At 36.6% G+C, this 21095-nt stretch overlaps 1 protein-coding gene across 7 annotated transcripts in view; it reads right to left on the bottom strand.

The window, feature by feature from the left end:
* Positions 1-21095, bottom strand: part of PALLD (palladin, cytoskeletal associated protein) — a 210861-nt gene that overhangs the window by 153092 nt on the left and 36674 nt on the right. Inside the window, exon 1 of one of the 7 annotated variants that reach the window (XM_075028885.1) lies at positions 3086-3422. The exons of the other annotated variants lie outside the window; for them this stretch is intronic. The gene's annotated coding sequence lies outside the window, so the exon portion shown is untranslated. Of the gene's footprint in view, positions 1-3085; positions 3423-21095 lie in introns of those variants that run through there. 7 annotated transcript variants of the gene reach the window in all.

A 21095-nucleotide genomic window follows, 5' to 3' on the forward strand; every position in this document is an offset into this window, starting at 1 on the left:
AAAAAAAAAAAATCATTTGAGTACATCCAGCCAACAATTTCCATGTTAAAAAAAGTTTAAGTTGGAGCCATGTGGTCTCAATCAGGCAGTAAAAAACTCACTGTATTTTCTTAAATGCACAAATGCAGTATGCCCATAACCTCTCTTTTAAATCATCTTAACCAGATCTGAATCACTCTCACCACAAATGATTCGGTGGCCCTGGAATGTGCTGGGGTAGACAGAGCTGCTCTGCAATGAACATTGGGACATTTCCCACTTCCTTAGTGTTAAGAGACCAGTCTGCAGCAAAAAAAAAAAAAGTTCTTTAAAAGGTTAAAGCCAAGACAAAAAGTGACATCACAGTTCAATCATTCAAGCAAAAAAGGAAAAAATGCACTACTGCCTAATAAATCAATGTTGTGTGCCACAAACCACAGTGAGCCAACACAGCCAAAGAACAGCTTTTCTTGCTGAAGCAGAGATACCACAAGCAGCTGGCAGATGCATGTGTAATTGTATTCACAGAGAGCCATTGAATCCATTAAGCTAGCCAGGCTGAGAGAAGTTGATCAGTTAAAAAAGCAGAATAACCATAATTTCAGTAACAATCTGTGCATCACCTTATACTGCACTATAGTATTATTTACCATGGGCTACCACATTTTTTTTGCACAGATGAGTATGTATGTGGCACTTTGTTAAAAGCTTATAGGCAGATCACTTAGGATCAAAAAAACCCTTGGAGGTACCTGCGTTACCTGAATGAATGCTGCTAGCCTTCTCCACTTCTCCACTCAAGCAAGTAGGAACAACAGGCACAAAGCACCTTAGCTTTCTCAGCACACCTCAAAAGGACTTCCAAAATATCACTTACATCTAAAGTTATAATAGAGGAAGGGGAATGTAATTCCTTTGAGGCTCCTAAAAGTCAAGTTTAAACAGCAAATGAGCAAGCTTGCTTAACTAACTGTGATTCTTAAATGCCACTTCCTCTTTAAAAGTCTGTCTGCAGCCTGAAAGATTTCTTTCAGTTTTAATCACCTCAAAAAACAATTTAAACATGTGGCCAAAGTGATGTGCATTTAAAATAGGAACAGGCCAGAGCCAAGACGTTTGGATCCAGTTATTAACCTCCTCATACTTCATGGATATTGGAATCCAGGGGTTTTGGTACAGGCCCATCGCTGAACTCAACACTCATTGCCAAACCTCACAGACAGTAGAAAATATGCTTTAACATATCAAAGCAGGAAAAACAGCATAAAGATGTCAGATTTTTCCACCACATCAATGAGAAAAAATGTCATTATAGCACCCATGCAAATTGTGAAACTGAAAGCAGCTGCTGAGGCAACCTGACATGGTGCCATCAGCAGGGGGGAGCCCAACTCAGGAAAACACTATTCCATTTTTAGCTCTGAAAAAGAATCTTTGCTAGTTCTAGCGTGTGATTCCAGTTCAGTGAATAACTTGCCATAAATAGAGCTAGTAACTGCTATAGAAAGAAGTGCCTCAGTACATGGTAAACAAAATGTTTACTAAACACCCCCAACATCCTAACATACTGCACACTGTCCTGCTGAGCACTGTTTTGCAATCATTCCATAGTAATGGAATTTAGTGGATGTTTTTACCAATTACCACACCAAGCAGGGTATTTTTCCAAATGAAGGGTGAAAGACAGAATGGGAGAGCTTTGGTTACGACTTTCTGAATTAGAAAAAACAAACTTACAGACCTCAGACAAACAGTTAATTGACTATGCCTGCTATACTTTGCACAATCACCCATTTGCTCATTCAGCATATTTTTCATGTGACTAGATTCACCTTCACAAATCCCTGATAACCAGCAGTTAATAAGGGAGTAGGGGGAATGACTGCTCACCTTGTCAACACAAAATATTGGAATAACTACTTGAAGTAGCTGAGAATACTACTTGAATAGCCAAAGTTATGGGAAGGGAAAGAAAAGCTTTCCTCTTTTCGGGTTTATTGTCCCAGTATCTTTTTTTTTTAAAGTACATTCAAACACCTGGTCTTTCCCCCTTTGTCAAACTTATTACACAGTTGAACTTTTGGATTTCAAGGGTTTCTTATTTATCGCTTCATTAAGATAACCCACGTAGCAAGACATAATAGCATGCTGATAGCAGTGCTTATCAGTAGCTTTAAAACAAATGCGTCCCCACAGTGTATTTCCTCTGACAGCTAGATGGCATTTCTGAAAGCAAAGAATTTGGATTAACCTGCTGCTGTGCTGATCATTATAAAACTTTTCCTAAAGGCAAGACACAGAAATGAAAAAAAAAAAGGTGCTTGTAACAAAGCAATCCATTCTGCTAGTAAACTTAAAAGGCAGCAGTGTTAACGCTTTTATAAAGCAAGAACAGCTAAAACATTTTTCTTATTGGAAGAAAACCAAGTTTCTTTTTGCAATTCCTGTCCTCTCTCTCTGAGAGTCATTAATCCAAGCATACACTCTTTTACATTGTACGTTAGCTTTCACTTGCATGCCCTAGAACAGTAGATCCTCAAAGCTTTCTGTTTTTAAAAACAGATTCACTTGGCTTCTAATGCTGGGGAGGGGAGGAGGGCTGTGTGTCCTCTGAATGAATGCCAATCATTTAAAACAAGTTTATTTTGCGTTCCTATAACCTAAACAGTCTTAGGAAGTATCTCATCCCTTTTCACTCCCCCATCCTCCTGTATTTTAGTTCTATTTGTATCTTTTGTGATGGAAGATCTTTACTTCCCAGGTTCAGCTCTTGCACTTAAAACAAATGGGTTACTCTGCTAGTTAAAGTTACTCTATACTACACACGTTTCAAAACAAAACAGATTTGCAGAAAACCCATTTGGAAAGCTTTCTAGAATTGTACAGGTACTTAGTAATTTTGCTAAAATATATACATTCTTACAGTGCTCTTTGGAAAGGGAGAAATGAGGGACATTTTACTGCTAGGCACTGTTCTGAGACCACTATAACTAAGCAGACACTGTATGATTCACTCACATACTTTCTTCCCCTCCCCTATTGTAGTAAAACAGCTAAAGCACCTTATTTTCTTGCATCTTTATACACATTTAATGCTGGCACTTACCGTTGTGGAACAGATGGACCCCCACCCCCCACAAAGAAGCTGATAGCTGATGGTCTCTGGATCCTTTATTTCTTGACTGTCCCCAGCTCTTAGCTTTGCTGCTCTAAATTCAGCCTAGTTTGCAGAAGAGCACAGAAAAAATTAATAGACAGCTGAGTTGCCAAATTCCAACCACTCGCGATCGGCAATGAAGACGTTCTCCCTAGTTCTGACTGATTCCAAAGAACAAAGCCTGCTGGCAACGAGGAAGCGGAGTTTAAGTCCTCTGGCTTCAGTCCAGCTGTTGCTCTTGCTTTTGCTTCAGAGTACGTGAGAGTGTTTGTATGAGCTTGTAATGCATGTAAGAGATGGGGGCAGGGGAAAAAAGAGGGTGTGTGTAAGGGGAGGAATGCTAGTCATATCCAAAAATAACATGAAGGAAGTAATGTAGCGATCCGTCTCCCCTCATTCTCTCCTTTTATCGCCTGTACTGAGAGTGTCTCTACCCTAAGATTCTGATCACAAGAGTAGGTAGAGAAAAAATTCCAATGTAACTTGCAGCTCATTTGATTGCACTATTAAACTGTAACTGAGGAGCCCTACGCTTAAAAGGACACGTCACGAAATGCATGATTTGATAATCTATTTGATAATACCAAAGCCAGAGTGCATTTCACGCTGTGTGCATTTGTTCACAAACTGGAGATAAAAAAACAGAAACTACTATTGAAGTTTACTATTTGTCAGAAAACATAGCATCACGTTTGCCTTTCCAGAAGTTCCTAAATTTCAGTCTGAGGCATTTCTAGATACTGCTTAATGTTGGTTTTTAAAATAGCACATGTTGCAAGTTTACAATATAATACAGAAATAGGGGTATAAAAATCTCTATATAGTTTAATTTCACCCTACATTTTCAGAAATTTTAATAAACAAATTCCAGATTCAGAAGAGTACTCTCTGTCAAAAAGAAAGTCAACACCCACAACACAAACAAGAAAACCCCACAAAACAAAAAAAAATTAAGGCTTCTTTCCTGGATAATCAGAAAGCTATAATGTAAGTATTGTTACTTTTTTGTAAAAAACTTTAGATTATTGGTTCCAATAAATGTGGGCTTTTTAAATCTTAAAAATGGTCATTAATATGTGAACAACAAATTTAAGGAAAAATAATAAATCATTAATGATAGCCTCACTATTTCTTTTTTTATTACTTGTATTTAATCTTGACTCTCTCAAATAAATTTGAGGACCACTAAAACTACCTATACATCCAGAAGCAGGCTCTGTGATTAGTTAAAACTTCTGGATAATCTTTATTTTACCCAGTAGGGCTTCAATCTCAAGCAAGTGCCCTCAAAATATTACAAGCTAATACAATTTATACCTTTTTCATGCTACTGTCTGCAAAGAGTAATACTTTGCAAAGATTAGTATTAGTTTTTAAAAGGTTAATTAAAACATGACAATATAAAGAAAAGTCAAAGCAATTTTGTATTTCATTTCATCTCATGCAGGTTAATTTAGCCCAAGATTTTGAGTATCTGACCTGGCACTGGGTATTTTAGAAAAGCAAAACTGGTCAATTTCCACAATGAATGGTTCTGAAATACCAATTCTCACAACAGAAATAAAAGAGGGAAAGAAGAGAGAAAACAGTTAGAAATTAGACTCCAGTGTGCCAGTTTCAACAATGATAGCATAAACCAGCCATCTGTTTACACAAGACTTTGTTCTTCAGTATGGGAGACAGTGTAGATCAGACCTAGGTGATTTCCATATCCAGAGTCAATACCTTTTCTGGACCTACCTTTTTTTTAATCCTTTAGTAAGACTAATGGAGCTATGGATAGGAGCTTAGGTTTTATAGAACCGATATACTACACTTCCCTACATTCCCCTTACATTAAAGAAATTACAGTGCTTTTCCAAAGCTAGTAGCAAAAAGAATTGTTATGATAAATTTTAAAACTACAAATACACTCTGTGTTGAAGGTAAATCTCAGAAGCCTATAGAAACCACCTGGAATGAAAGGGAAGTTATGATGATTTAAGTTTGCCTTCCTGCATATTCACTGGAGACTGAATTTCAATATATTGTAAGGCCATAAAAGTTACAGTAAATCCAAGTTCTGTATCAGCAAGTTCACTGAGCCCTACCGTGATGTACTTTTCTGCCTGTACTTTACTCCTTGGTAGCATTACAGAGCTTGGCTTCATTTGCTGTCTTGAGGTTTGCCAGCCCAAATTTAACCTGTCAAATTTCACATGCAAGAAAAGATCAAGAACAGGTAAGATTACCTGAGGGCTTTTAGACCACACCTCATCCCATCTAGAACATCAGCTGAATTGGCTAATTACAGTTCTAACTTGAGAAACATATGGTCGAGTGGACAACAATAAGCCCACTTCTAGTTTCACTTGCAATTGAGTCTCCAGATGAAAGAGGTTAGTCCAAAACCCAGTCTTAGTCCAGACTTTTAAATTTGTTTTGCTATTGTGGAAAAGGACAGGCCTGAAAGAATATGAATTCAGCAAAAGTATAAAATTACAACAAACACAAAAAAAGCAAGCAAACAAAAAAGTAATGGGGAGCTGTCACCTACTTCACTCTGAGCACTGCTGTCAACCAGACCCAAACCCATGACACTGCTTTCAGGAGAATTTGAAACCCAGACAACCAAAAACTCAAGTAAGGTATAATCAAGTAAGGTTGAGTAGTTCAGTAGCTGATATTCCACAACATTTATCCATCAAACAAAACATTACTAGCATCGATACTACTTTCTTGTTATTCTCTGATGTCTACACAGATGACAAAGGCACGCAGCACAAAAAAAAAGACCTGAAATTATTTGTTATTGTGTAATAAGTGAACTAAAAGATTGAATTTTTCAGGTGTCTCAGTTGCATAAATGATTACTACACTAATATTGTTGTTATTTAACTCAAATATAATGTAACCCTATCACATTCAGGAAACTTATGATAACTGTATATATGCTAATTTGCAGCTGATCTGCTCCAAGTAACATGTCTTATTTTCTGCCTACAAACAGATCAGCTGCAAGTTTCAAATTCTGATGAACATTTATCAGAATTCAGTTTGTTTTCCAGCTGTTCTCATTTCTATTTAAGTAAGGAACGAAAAGAAAATTTCTTTCACTGAAAGTTCATTCTCTTAACACACAGAATTCTGATGCTTTGTGGGAGTGACACTTTGACTGGCAAGATATAGCCGTCATAAATTGGTTGCTACTCAGACCAAATGGCTACAGTAATTTCTGAAACATTAGATAAACGTATCAGAATTTATAGTCAACAAAAAAAATAGAGATTTAAAAGATTCATTAAGGTGATCAAAGTATTCTAAGCAATGTCAGAGTTGACAACTGGTAGTAGCTTCTAAAAAGCAAGATTTTGTCATATTACAATACAGTAAGGCCCATTCAGAGAGATTATGGCAGACCCTCCTGGACCGTTTCTATGAACAAGCCATTATATTTCTTTTTTTTTCTCCCCAGAATAATAGCATAATATAATACTAGCCATGTATTAAGAGGAAAAAATATATTTTACTTGCTGCTTTTGACACTTACTAGACACAAGCTCTGGTAAACTGGGCCATTTAACAACTTCAGTATCTTGTACTCTGTACACACAAATGTGTTCCCAATATAGCATATGTAAATTTGGCATTCAGCAGTAAAGGTCACACAGTGTTTGGACTTAGAGAGCACTTGCAAGACAAGGGCTATAATCTCATAGAAGAAACAAGTCTAGTGAAAAATGCAAAATGGTAGAACAGTGAGGTCAGACAGTCTGTATTTTCCCAATTCAAACATTTCTTTTTAGTATCTACATACCTTAATTGTTCAAATGATGGCCTATGCTGAGTTTATCTTTGATTAGGAAAACATTTAAAGGTTTTGATTTTTCCATCCATACAGTCTCTCCATGGTTTCTGTCACTACTGACCCAAAGCATGCTCTTTCTTGATCTCCTTCATCCTCTCCACTGCTCCTAAAGACCTGTATTCTTTTAAAAAGTGGAAGTGTTTCTGTGGCATAGGTTTAGAGAGAAGTTTTTTCTCTGTAAAGATAATGTGTGAAGTATTTGCATGTTCTGAAATTATTTAATGTCAAAATTTCATTCTTAAAAGGACCTAAAGAGCATTTAGACATTTTTGAAAGTGAGACTTACTGTGTAGTTCCAAAGTTTTCTCGGTCTCTTAAAGGAATAATGTAAGTTAGTATTTATTTAAGAGAAATAGAACTTCCCTCAGCACCAAAAAACAAACAAACAAACAAACTTGAATAAACTTTTACAGAAAATATGATCTAAATCAGAGGAAATTAAAATTTTCATAATGCTTTCTTTGCATGAAAACTTTCTTATTTGAAAGAAAAAAGAATATACATAATTTTGTCTTTGGGGTCTCTAGTGTTTCTATTTACAAACATTATTAATTCACTTACACACAAGCAGTAGAGATGCAGAAGAACAAGTATCAGAAACAGCCATATAGGCTGTGTATATAAAGGGATGTTGTTCAGGTATCTCACAATAAGTTAATTAATAAGATTCTTCCATGCAACCCAAGGTCAGAATTAATAGCATACCTAAACTGAAGTTTCAAAGAAATCACAAGCTTTTCAAACCCAATATCTATTAAAATGAACAGTACTTACAAGCTACACCCTCAAGCAGAATGCACTGAAGATTAGTATCTGCATCATACTGACAGTATGCGTTCAGACAAGTTTGGTTTTCCAAATGTTTTATAGCAGCATCATAACATAAACTGATAGAAATACATATTTGTTACAATTACACAAATAAAAATCCTCATCATCTGCATTTAAGCCTGAAAGTCAGTCAAACCATGACTGATATTCCAGAGCACTAGAAGAATGTAGGAATCTTGTAGAGCATGCATCTTTCATTTAGATGCCAACAGGAATTCCCCAAAGCCCAAAAAGCCCCAAAACCATTTTTATAACTATTACTTTCCAAATCAGTTGCTACATATGATTTCAATGAAAATTTGTTTACTTTTGGGGGGGATACATGCAGGCATCCCAAGCCCAAACAAATCAAATAGCTGAAGTATTTGTTCACAGAGTTAAAGAATCATCTACTTCTTTTGCATGTTTATTGAATCCATTGTAATATCAGGATAAGTATATAATGATCAGCCCTGAAATAGGTTCAACTTAAATTGCTGAGCAATTAAATGTAAAAGCACCTTAAAAGGATGCATGGACTAGGATAATGGTAGGGTGGAGATGAGGGGAACCAAACATTTCTAAAACTCAACTCATCCGCTTGTTTAATTCATGCATTGTCCATATGATTCATACACTTGAGGCTATAGCTCATGGGAATTACTCTTCTTAATTGTCAGTGAGTCTGAGAATCTCATGCCTTCTCTGATGCATCTATTTATCTGCAGTTTTAGTTCACCTTCATTCTCACGTTGAGAGAACATACAAACCTAGAGTGTAGAAACGGCTAATGATTCTCCATTACATTCTTTCGGAAAGTAAAAACCCAAGTACTTATTTCTGGATAGTGCACATATTCTCAGTAAGAATTGAAGCTTTTCACAAATAAGTGAATGCTTTGAAAGCTATTAAAGAAAATTACACTCCTTCTTTCATAAGAAATTATAAATCCAATACAGGGCTAGAGAAAGGTGTCAGTTTGGGTTGGAAAAAACCAAACAAACTACACCTAAAAACTGTTGCAACTCTTGTAATATAACTTTCAGTGTGAATGCTCCCTATTTCTGCCCCTTTTTTTTTTTTAATCTTTTCTTAATTTTATTTCATGCCATTATCTGCTAATATTTACTACAGAAAATCTGTGAGGAATGCCAGAAACAAATGTAGTTCAAACACAGCATAAAAACTTCCATGGTCACATTACTAAAAAAACTGGAACCACAGGCATTTAGCAGCCTTTCTTTCCAAGCAAACAAGGCAAAATGTTGGGACAACTGACCAGACTCCAGAACACTCTAGTGTTCTGAAAAAGCAGAGCACCTGCTATTAGTTCTTAAAACACAGCTTCCAGCATTACCAGTATGTCCTTCTCTATGGAAACTGATGTCCAAGATGTCAGCAGATGCTGCTGCTACCACCTGGCCACCAAATCCATTTTAGGTAAGAAACAAGAAGTCAAAGAGTAATGATAGAAGAAGCTTATAAACAATTTTCTTTCAGATTAAGCTTAGAGAAGGTGGTTTCCATAAAGTAACAAAATAATCACTAAATCCTGTACAATACACTTTTTTTTCTATTTTCATTTGCAATTCTAAGAATCTGTGAAGAACACAGTCTGTGAAGGAGAACTATTTATATTCTTAGCTTAGTTTAAGTATTTTTTTAATATGAACAAAGCCAAAGTCCTTATGTTATGATGTAATAACTATAAGGAGCTTAATAATAAAACGTAGCAATACAACAGGAGATTTGTGGGGCCTAAACCCTTCCACCCACCACATATCTCATACAGATATGCTGAAGGTGGGTTTTTTTGTTAGTTGGTTTGTTTTTAAAACCACAGTGCTTTTTAAAAGTATAGTCATCGCCTTATCCCATTCTAGTTGAGCTTTTAAAGAATACATTTCTACAGCCCCCACCTGTGAAAGGAGTATTAAATAAAGCAATCCAGCTACTGCTGCATTTCCATTTAAATAAAAGTATATTTTAAGATTGAAGCAACAACTATTATTTTGCAAATAATAGAATGAAATAAAGTGTAGCTAAGCTGGGAAGGAAAGCCCCTATTTTTTCTCATGTACTAAAGGTTCGGTTCTTAAACTCTGATCAAGTTTTTAACTGACACCAAGGCAACTGCCATCCCCTGAAATCATACAACAATTATTAAAAAATAAGTTGCATTTTTTACAACAAAGCCATGTAAAACTATAACCATCCTGCTCTTCTCACCATACAATAAATCCTTCTATTCTCAGTGAACAGCAGCTTGAGAACCAGCAACCACGAAGCTTTAAAATGGGAAGAACAACCTCCTTTTAATGAAACAAAATTATTAGTTTAAGCCAAGTGAAAAATGCTGCATTTTTTCAAGATGCGTTTACTAAGCAGTAGAAGCATTCAGCGGAGTTGATGATTAGCCAGCATTTATAGATTTTCATAAAGAAAGCAGCTAAATTGAAGAAACAAACCCTTGCACTGGGTTCTGATGTTAAATTAATCAGTGCTTGAGAGGTTCCTAAAGCCATGATATTGAGACTTTGTTTTCAAAAAAACCCCTACGATTCTTTGCTTTACTACTAACAGAAAATGTAAACTGTTTGCACAAATGCTTTATGGTAGACAAGGGTAGCATTTAAATAAGCCAAAAATCCATGTCCTTCTATGATGACATAAACAATATGCGTGTCTAGTTATTTAAAAGGAGATCTTTAACTCTATCACTAGCAGTGTTTTCTTTTATAAGTGAGTTACAAAGGTGGTCACAATGTTTCCTTCTCAAACTTTTGTAACATTAAATTTTGAGAGGTACTATATAGTAAAAACTTGTATTTTTCTGGAAATTTAAAATATTTTCCTTATCAATGAAACAGAAAAAAAAGAAATTACATTTGGATATAGAGCCAGGACTAGAAATAACTTAGGAATTAACATTTGTTGTAAAGGAAGTATCATTATCAGCAGAAAATGAAATTAAAAGTACATTTAAATAATCTGTCAAAAGTATATCTAATTATTGAAATTTTTTTAAATGAAACCTCATTCATTTACATATTCTTTCATTTTGGAGTCAACACAGAAGATTTTTTAAAAGAAACTATACAATGTCTCTAAGAATGATTTCCAGGAAAGATATTTTGGCACAAACATTGAGGATTAGGTCAGGTGGGGGAAAACTTCCCAATAGATCACCTAGCAAAGACTGCTTACTGGACCATAAGGGGGTCCCAGTTCACGCATCACCTCAAATGGGCCCCCCTTGAACATCAATCAATGCTTTTTATATAGAATCAAGCTTGCTTTAGCTGTTTGGATAGCTGTGGAGTGAAGGCTGAGTTTTACCAGGCTGCCTGCTTCACCTACTTCTGGGACAAATCCCCTTTCATGATTTGAAAAAATCTTAAAAATGTTATTCAGGCGGATTAACTGTGCAGCAGTAATTCTTCAAAAGTAACTTGAGGTAAACCACATATTTCTATTGCTGAGTACAGAGGAAAATCAGTTCAGGAAATGAGCTCATTGGCAGATTAAAAAATAAAATTAAAAAAAGCTCAGAAAAAGTTAGGCTTAACACACAATGCTATTCCCCTTCTAATGCATTGATGAAACCTTGAAGAAGGCAGGGTGTATGTGAATGCTGATACATGGATTTGGTAGTATTTCTAGCCAATAATAACCAAAGCTGTACGTAAGATTTTTTTTGCTGTCTTTAACGGGATTTTAAAATTAAGGTTTTTCTGTAGACCCTCAGATGTTTTATGTTACCAAGTATGCAGCAGGTTCTGCTCATCAGAAGAGTATTTTTGAACTATTTAAAATACTAAGCTGTTTTGGAAAATCAGGCTATTTATTAAATAGCAGGCTACTTATTATAACATGCAACAAATAATTTAAGAATCAATATGCAGTATTACTGTGTTTGGTTTTTCTTAAAAAATATATATTCCAATGTACAGGCTATTTGTTGTTACTTCATGCTCCAACTTTTTTTCCCTTAATTACTTATCTTCCCAGCTTTGACTGGGAGTATTAGGGAACCTAACTGCTTCCTGCGTATAACTTCCAAAACAGGTATGTTTTTTTAATAGAAGATCATTTTTGCCATTTAAAAGTTATACCTGGTTTCCAATCCACTATCTCAGAGAACTACTGATTTGCAGTTTAAGACACATGGATCTAAACTGCCCCTTCTTCGAGTGCGTACTGCCTTTCCCAAGGAACATCAGCATACAGTTAGCAGTAATTGTAACCACTTTTACGCTTATAAAGTATTACCTCTACCCCTGAGGTACTAAAGGTTGGAGATTTTTTTTCTTTTCAGACCTCCCACATATTAAGTTTGTGTCCCTTTGCAAAGCTAAATTATCCTAAATTCTGGATATAGTTTTCCCTCAGGCTCACTTTGCTTGCAGTGGCACAGAGCACTATTTTATAAGTGTTTCCGAAACATCACCAGTTAGTTTGGGCCAATTCAAGGAGTGATTTCTTACCTCTACCCAATCAACCTAATACATACAACTTTTTAATTTTACAAGCAATAAAACTCGGGCTATTCTTCAGGCATGATTTCTTACAGATATGCACGATTTATGTTTTCTCCACCTTAATATGTTACAAAGCCGTGTTACACGAATCACTTTCTCTTCCCCATAAGCTGTGTCAACCCTCCAATCTGCACCTTGCAATCCCTTTTATGCCCCCTAGCTACCAAACATTATACGCGGTGTTGACATCGATACTTCTACTCCGGTATGTACAAGCTGACTCAACAGGCATCCGGGCAAACAAAATAATAATTTTGCATAACAATTTGCACCAACAAAGAAGCCTTAAGCTCAGTACTTTTATTAAGTTTGGTTTCTTATTTTAACAGAACTTTTAAGTAGTTCACTTTGAAATTTCTACTTACGATAAATTCTGTTTGAAACCAGCCTCCAGTTCAACAATTATTATGCCAGAAAGAGACGAAATATTCAGTTGAAGGGCAAGCAGGATTGGAGTGTGGCCACACCAAGGAGATCATTTTCAAATGCTATGGAGCTACATCCAGAAAGCAAGCTTTCATGAACAGTTGGGATTCTCTAAGATCATGTGACACACTTCCAGTGCTTTGCTAGCATACACGGGGGTGTTTTTTTCTACCAGTCCTTTGAAATCCCATGCTCTTTTAACTGAGTCTTTTCAGTTGAGTTTTCTGTTTGTATTTGGTGGTGGCAAGATGAAAGAACAACAAACAAAATCAGTGAAACAGGAACAGTGCCACAAACAAAATCAGTGAAACAGGAACAGTGCCATGTCTTTGTTATAGGTTTTACATTTTTAAGAGATAAGCTTTCCTAACTTCATTCCATGTAAAGTGTTCTCTGTGACATTCCTTTGAATTTGCAAAGTTTACACAGAAGGAAGTTTCAGGATACCTGGAAAAGATTAGGTGAAATTGTAATGTACATGTGTCTGGGCAATTAATATACACAGTACATCAGAGGAGCTTTTTGAACTGAAGCTTTTAAATGAGGACAATCTTCTCCACAGAAGGCAACTCTTTATAGATCAGTCATAGATGTATCAAGGGCTAAGCAGGAGATCATTAGATGGGAGAAGCTGAGATACCTTACCTCTAGTGTGCTATGCCTGAAGCACATATCTTACCCTCACCCCTCCCCCTGCACCCTCTTCCTAAGAGAGGGTATGGCCCTTTAAAACAGAGCACAGAGCCCTTCTTGCCCGCTCACACCAGCTCCCCAGCAAGGTGCTTCCCCACTCCAGTGGGCTTAAGTAAAGCATAGGTCATGCTGTCTACCTAAAGATTGTTCCTCAGCCCTGGTAGATAGCCAGGAGTGAGTTACAGCACTACTGGCAGCCCGGGCAGGAAATCCCAAAACTGTGCAAGAAGAATGAAGGCACCCTCCTGGAGGCTGCAGTCTGCTCTTTAACTGTTTTACATACTTTATAGCCATTCAGCTTGCATTTGGAGATGAAGTGCTATCAACCTGTTGTCTTCCTTCAGTCCAATATTATTTAACAGGGTAACGTGCAAAAATTATCTTCTTATGGTATAAGCACCAGTAACAAGTATACAAAAATAAAAGCAGAGAGACTGCACATGTGTTTCATGGAAGAACCTGATCACATTTCACATCATTCTGCAATGCAAGCTCTGAGCTAATTGCAAGGCAAAGAGGATTTATGGTGAAAAATGGATAGTCCATGCATACACTATCCCAAATGTCTTAAGCAGATATCCTACTGCTCTCCAGTGCAGTATCTGTGATCTTTGCATACCTTCAACAACAGCCTCACAAACTGGAGGGCAAACAGCCCAAGCAGATCTGGAAACACATTCTTAAAGTTTCCCTCTTGCAGCATGGCCAGCTGCTCTACAGCAGCAGCTGATGAACAAATGCAGAAAACATCCACAAAGCATTCAAACACTCCTTGCTCCCTCACAGCTTCACTGTGCACAAAAGGGTTAAGCTAGGTTAAGAGGACTAATGAGTAATGCAGCTGGCAAGAAGTCCTCTTTCCCCTCTCACTCACTGAAAAGCTGGCTTTTGTTTCTGCATTCAGTGAATGAACTCATGCAGCCATACCTGTTGGCAAATTGAGGCTTGTTGTATTGCTAAGATACATAAAATCCTGCCAAGTCCTTGATGTCTTCACAGATATTTGCTACACAGATTGGCATGCCAGGGACTCAGCAGATCATCAAGCCCACACAGTGCCAGAAGTAACATCCCATTGCCACAAGCCAGTCAGAGATCTCTGGACACAGACAGAGCATCTGTGTTTGCCAAAGTTTGTTCACAGCCTCCCCTTTAGATACTGCTGAAAATGCCAACTCCCCATTAAAATGGAAGACATTTTATTTTAAGCATGTAGTGAATTGATGCAAAACTTATCATTCCTTTCCCTTCCCTTCATCCCTGCCTACTCCTATAATAGACATTATTAATATTGATTTCTTACTCTTGTTGCAGTGATTCATGCATGTGGGGAATAGAAACAAATTTAAACTTGCTTGCTTATTATATATTTATACAAATCCCAACACTGGGGCCCTTGATTTGGTGCAGGCAGAAAGGTATTGTTATGCTCAAGACTTACAAAGAAATTAAAACTTGTTAGGTTATAGTCCTCCATTTTCTATAGGCAGTTTTACCTACTTTGTAAAGTAGCCAAAAGCACAAATAAGCTAAGTCTGCCTTTGCCACCATGGTTCCATCAATAGTTTCTCCATTCCAAGGGCAGGATTTTGCAGATATTACCTATCCTGCTTTATAGGTTATCTGTAGGAGGACTTGCATAGTAAGTACCTTTCAACAGAAGTGACTGTGGAAGGAAACCTGGCCCTTTTTAAGAGAACTGCAATCCTTCAAGCATGTAGCTTGCTGAACGGCATTCACCCTTCTAGTCTGGGAAGGGGGGATGAGCCTGGCCAGATCTAGATGGTTCATAGACAACCACTTTGTATTTCCTCTTATTTTACCTCTCTTCAGAAGAGCAGCAAGCTGCTGAATGACAAGGAGAGTCAGCTGAAAGATGCTACAGATAGAAGGTACTGGGGAAGTGAAATAGTATTCTAATAGTATTCTAATTTAAGGAGCAAGCAGATCAAAACACAGAAGTGCGAACAACCATATTTTTATAAAAAATGCTAGTACATATAGAAGACCATATGTATATTAAAATGTATGCATTTCAACATACAACATTGACTGAATAAAAGTGATCAGAGCAGCTACCTGTACAATTGAAGTACTGGACAAAAGACTATAAAGGCTTTGAACTACTTAGATCTTATGATATGATCCATGTAAAGCACCTCAAATTGCAGTCTCAATTTTGCAAGCGTTATATTATCTGTGTACTAAGATGTTTCAGGCCTTCCCTGCAAATATACATTCAAAACCAAAGCAACATTTTTGGTTTCCTTTCCATGTTCTTCAAACCAGAAAAGAGAGAATAGTTCACTTCCATTATTAAACTTGTATCATGAAGTCAAAGGTTCAAGAACTTTTTTTATGTTACAGCTACAATTGACTTTTTTCTGCAAAAGGCAGTTTACTACTGAAATGGAACTGCAAAATGGGTATCTCTATAGCAAATTTTTGGTAGCAGCTCATAGTTAATGCTGCATTCCTTTTTAAAAAGAGGACAAGACTTTTCCTTTAAATATGCGTAAACTTTGTAAAATTGCACATAAGATTGAAATATATATATGGAATAAAAGTTATTGGCTTTCTGTTCAAATTGCTTATCAGAAACAGAGCATAAAGACTTTTTTGCTGATACAGAACTTCAGCATTTTTCTTTTGCAATCCCAAATTTGTTACCTGGAAAAAAAAAAAATTAGCTACAACACAGAAAAGTATGTTCTGAGGTGTCCACTACAGAAAAAATAGGATTAATTTGGGTTTAGTTTCATTTTTGAACAGCTATTCACATTCTAGACACAGTGTGATAATATACACAGGAGCCTGATTGATTGACACAGACTGTGGGCACACATAAAGCTAGCTCCATCAGAGGTTAGAGTCTTCTGTTGGATTTTGCAGCCCTTTTATAATAAGGATTCTCATGCAAACATTCTACATAACCCAGCTTATCATCACTGCAAAGCATATAGTAGTACAGTTGGCACCATTCGCTAGTCAAAGAAATACAAAGATAAGCTACCCAAATGTCAGATCTTTCTAAGCACAGGCAAACATTAGCCCAAAGCTAAGCAGGTAAATATAAAACTCTTCCAGGTGACTAATTCTGAATAGCTGCTCTAGATTCCTGAAAGCATCAGCATACAACTGAAAATAAGCGTTTTGAAGTTCTATTTATTAACATAGATAAAGTCACTAAAACCTCCTTTCAATGTATGGTGACTCTCAAAGGAGGAAGCAAAACACGGAATATTACAATTTTGCTTTAATATTTGTCATTTTGTATCAAAACCAAGGGGGGAAAAAAGACTATAGGCATCCAAAACTCACCAGAATTTTGGGAGGACTGTATATAGAGTAGCGTGAGGAAAAGACCTAGACCATACACTAGAGAGCAGTACAGAGGCGTCTGAGGTAGTGTCTGTCCTGCTGCTGAACAAGGACAGTATGGTATGAAGGTGTCATGCCTCACGTCCTTTAACCTGAAAAAATGGCATCAACACATCTCTGGAAGTCAAGTCAAGTGAAATTAAAAAAAAGGGTGTTGTGGTTTAACATGTTAACATTTTAGGTATAAACATCAGTATGTCTACAGATACATTACGTAGAACACAAAATCAAGGCTCTAAGGAGCATAAGCAAACTACGAATGGCTTATAAACTTTCTACTGAAGATATTCTTCTATAAGCATCCAAGATGAGACTTTTTACAATTCACCAGAAGAATCTAGTCTGACATTTTCCATTTTCTTTTTTTTTTCCTAATTAAAATTTTCCCCACAAGTTTAGTCATGAATACAAACTAACACACACAGGGGGATGAAACTAAAAATTGAATTAAACTCAGTACATCTGCTTGCAGCTTTCCTTTCTAAAAGGTGTCATCCCATATGTGTACTTCTCATAACGTGAGCTAATGGCAATGATAATTCTAGAGATTGGACCATCATTTTCTAGTCATCACCAGAGAGGAAACAGGCTGATACCACATCAGCTAGAAGGATAATCACATGAAATGTGACAATACGTGATGACTTTTTTTTCTAATACAAGGTGGTGGAACCTACATATATTAATTAGCATATAGTACAAGTTTCATTTTAACATGTGGACTAAACACCAACAGTTTCCTTTAGCATCCTTGAAGTACTCCTTGAAATGGGTGCTCACATGTTTAGCAATTTGGGGCTTGCTAATGTTAATATACAACGAACCAAAGATGTCACTGTTGAGAAAGACAAAGATAAATTATTTGGCACGAAATCAGAATGCTACATAAGTTATGTGCTGTTCTTACACCATAAATGCTAACTCCACAGCAAGTTGATTTGTCCCTGATGTAAACTTTGTAAAATGAGACTCTAAGATATCACCTTCAAAGACACCTGAAAGAAAAAAAAAAGACAAATCTAAACCCTTGGGAAATAAATAGAGGATGAAGGACTAATGGCAGCTTCTTCAGCTGTAAGCTACTTCCACGAGAGAAATGGGAACTGCGTCTTCAGCTCCCACAAAGGAGCCATTCAAACAGGCTCATTTTGCTTGAATGATGGGCACACATGACAGTTCTAGCTAAGAAGAGGCTAAGCAATGGTTACAAAATTGTAACCTCAACTGTTAAGCTTGACTCCATTATTTTCACAATAAGCAGCTCCATAGTCATTAAGCAGTTATTACAGTATAATCAAATCGCATTTCTTTTCTGGTGGTGTCACTTTGGATAGATGCTCTTTTTTACTCTGAGAACAAAATAAATTGTGCATGAAGATGCAATGAGCACCCTATATTTAACCTCAGTTTTTTAACAGCAGTTGTTAAAACAAAAGGTTTATTTTCTTCTGTCAGCAAAGTAATTGGAGAATTTGACAACAAAAGTTATTCACAAATGTGTACCTGCTTAATAAGCTTTGCTGTGTAAATTATTTCAACTTTTAATTGCAAATATTCAAGACATGTAATTTCCTGGCTCACTCAAGGAGGGAAGAGAAAGAATCCTCCTAAATTTACTAGAGTAAAATCCACCTTAAATTATTAAATTTAAAATATTCTCATGTAAAAGGAAATTTATCTTAAAACAAAAATTTGTGAGGGATTTAGAAATACCTTCATATACTTATGTGAGAAGTCTCAGAAGTGACAATCAAGAAAGCAGTCAAATAAAATAAAAGCCAGTATTTCAAGTGCATTTTGCCTGGCCTGGACTGGCAGCTACATCAATTTAGCTTTTTCTACAGTCTGCCTAGCAGAACTTTATTTTACATCCTTGTCAATTGATTTTCATCAGTATTCATGTTTATCAGTGTAAGACATGTTCTTCACTAATTCACAGAATATGCAAGTCAGTTTATTCCTGCAGTGACTTGCTGTAGCCTGCGAGATGCTTCAGTGAAATATCAGATACATCGCCATAACAGAAAAGTTGGGTGAGAGACAAGGTCATGCATCCTGTTCTATGATCACAAGATTTGCTTGGCTAAGATTTGCAATATTAATTGTATTTATTAATGTATTTTACCTCAAAAGTTCAAAAAAAAAAAGTCCATTCTAAAAACTGAATAGTATTTGCCCTCTCTGGCTGCAGTGATTTTGGTGTACAACACGGAGTTGGTGGTACAGTTTGGGGTTTTTTTCATTACTGTAAGAGCATGCCTGCTGAAGGAAGTACCTCAAATTAACAATTTTTCAGCTTTCCATTTGTTCTTGAGATGAAATTTCAGTATGTTTTTCTCAGCTGTGCATGCTTAAAATTAAATGCTTCCCTCATAATTTTAGGTGTGTAGGAAATTAATATAAGAAAACTTAGTGCAAAGCCTTAAGGAAGATGAAATAACATTTATAGTATCTCCAGGTAATTTGATTTTACCTACTCACTCATTCCCTTGTAGATTTCATGCACCCTTGATTTCAACACACAGCCTCACACCCAGGTATTTACAAGCACCAAGACATGTGTTTAGTGGTCTGACCAAGATCAGTTGTATGCAACATGGAAAATGAGGGATGCTGGCTATCAAGTCCTTGTGTTTTCTCTAGGTTTTTTTCTTGATTAGCAATAATGACAGATTTTTATATTCTTTAAGAGTTAACAGTTGTTATGGGAAGTCTTTTGCTATAAGATTTCTTCTATTTGGTCTAACAGAAAAAGAAATAGTATATGCTACAACCTTGTTCCCACTCTTCCGTTGTCAGAATACATAGTCTTCTACTAACAAGATGCTGTGGTCCTTCTGAAGTGCAGGCCTGTTTGGTTTGATAGAAGCCACACAATCTTTTATTTGATTGACTGGGAATGATGTTCTTTGCTATCATTTCAGGCCATTCTTTTAACACTTATTCTGCTGTTTCTTCTGGTGCTTACGCACACATTTCTATTCATGCTTCATTCATAGCAATCTTAAAATTTGTTATGAGTCTCTACAAGAGTTATTTCCATAGCTGGTAATTCCACTTCCCTACCACCTCTTACCCCTTGACCAGACTCCAGTCCTATACTTCATAGACCTTTGTTTAGTAGGATTGGTGAAAAACAAAAATAAAACCAAAACCTGCTTTCAAAATCCTATTGGTATGGTTACTGCTGACTGATAGTTTCGCAACCAGTCTGTGCAGTATGTTTTGAAAACATTTCTAGCCTATATTACCAGGGCAGGACCAGGAATAAAACAGCCATTCAATCTGACAAACAACTTACTGTACTATAAAAGTACTCACCAAAGCTACACATATATCTGTACAAAGGAACATCCAGTTTAGAATTAATACCTAGTGCCAAAGTAAGTAGCTCCTTGCTAATATCTGCTTACCAAGTCAACGCTATCTCTTACTCCCTGTACTCCCACAGAACATTACATGGCCTTTCCTCCTTGATGGCTCTCTGAAAGCAGAGCTTTAAACAGTCCCTCAGGCCCAGCTATGCAGTGGGACTTCCAATTCCCTCTGGAAAAAAAGAGGGATGCATTTATGGAGTGTACATTACTACTCTGAAAAAGCTAACTAGGAAACAGATAATTCTCACATATTCAGTAGAGATAACAGATCTTAAAAATATCACACACACACACAAAAGGCTCAGTAGCCTCCTTCCAGTTGAGGCCTTAGGCCCCTCTTGGGTCACCGACTTCATCCTATAAAGTGGACTCTAGAATCTCTGTTGCTCTCCCTTCAACAGAAAAAAAATTAAAAATTGGTTCCTAATTAAAAAATAAAAATTAAAGTAGTGAAAATTTTCACAACATGCAGTGCCTATTCCACATAATATCTAATATTCATCTGGATTTCAGGTTATTTTGTAAGTTTACTTGTACTTCTCCCCACAGGAAGGCTTTTGTTTGCTTCTTTCTAAATTTGAGGCAAGAAATACCTAGATCACAGTATTAAACAGTAGTACTTGGTTGCTTCTGGCCAACAAAAGCACAAAGACTGTATTTCAGCTCTTCCCAACAAATGTAGGCCCTTCTAGGAATAAGATCACTGGAGGTCACTAGCACCTGCTACTGCTGTTACTTAGGGGGGATATCCAGAAATAATAACAGCTATCTGTCAATTCTCTTTCAAGCTCAAACACTGCTTCCCCTGTATTTTCAAATATGGCAGTGTGATATATGCTCAAATCATCAAAATGACTGCAGCTCCAAAAGACAGGTTTACTTCA

The sequence above is a fragment of the Buteo buteo genome, chromosome 1 (genome assembly GCF_964188355.1).
Source record: "Buteo buteo chromosome 1, bButBut1.hap1.1, whole genome shotgun sequence".
NCBI classification, from domain to species: Eukaryota; Metazoa; Chordata; class Aves; order Accipitriformes; family Accipitridae; genus Buteo; species Buteo buteo.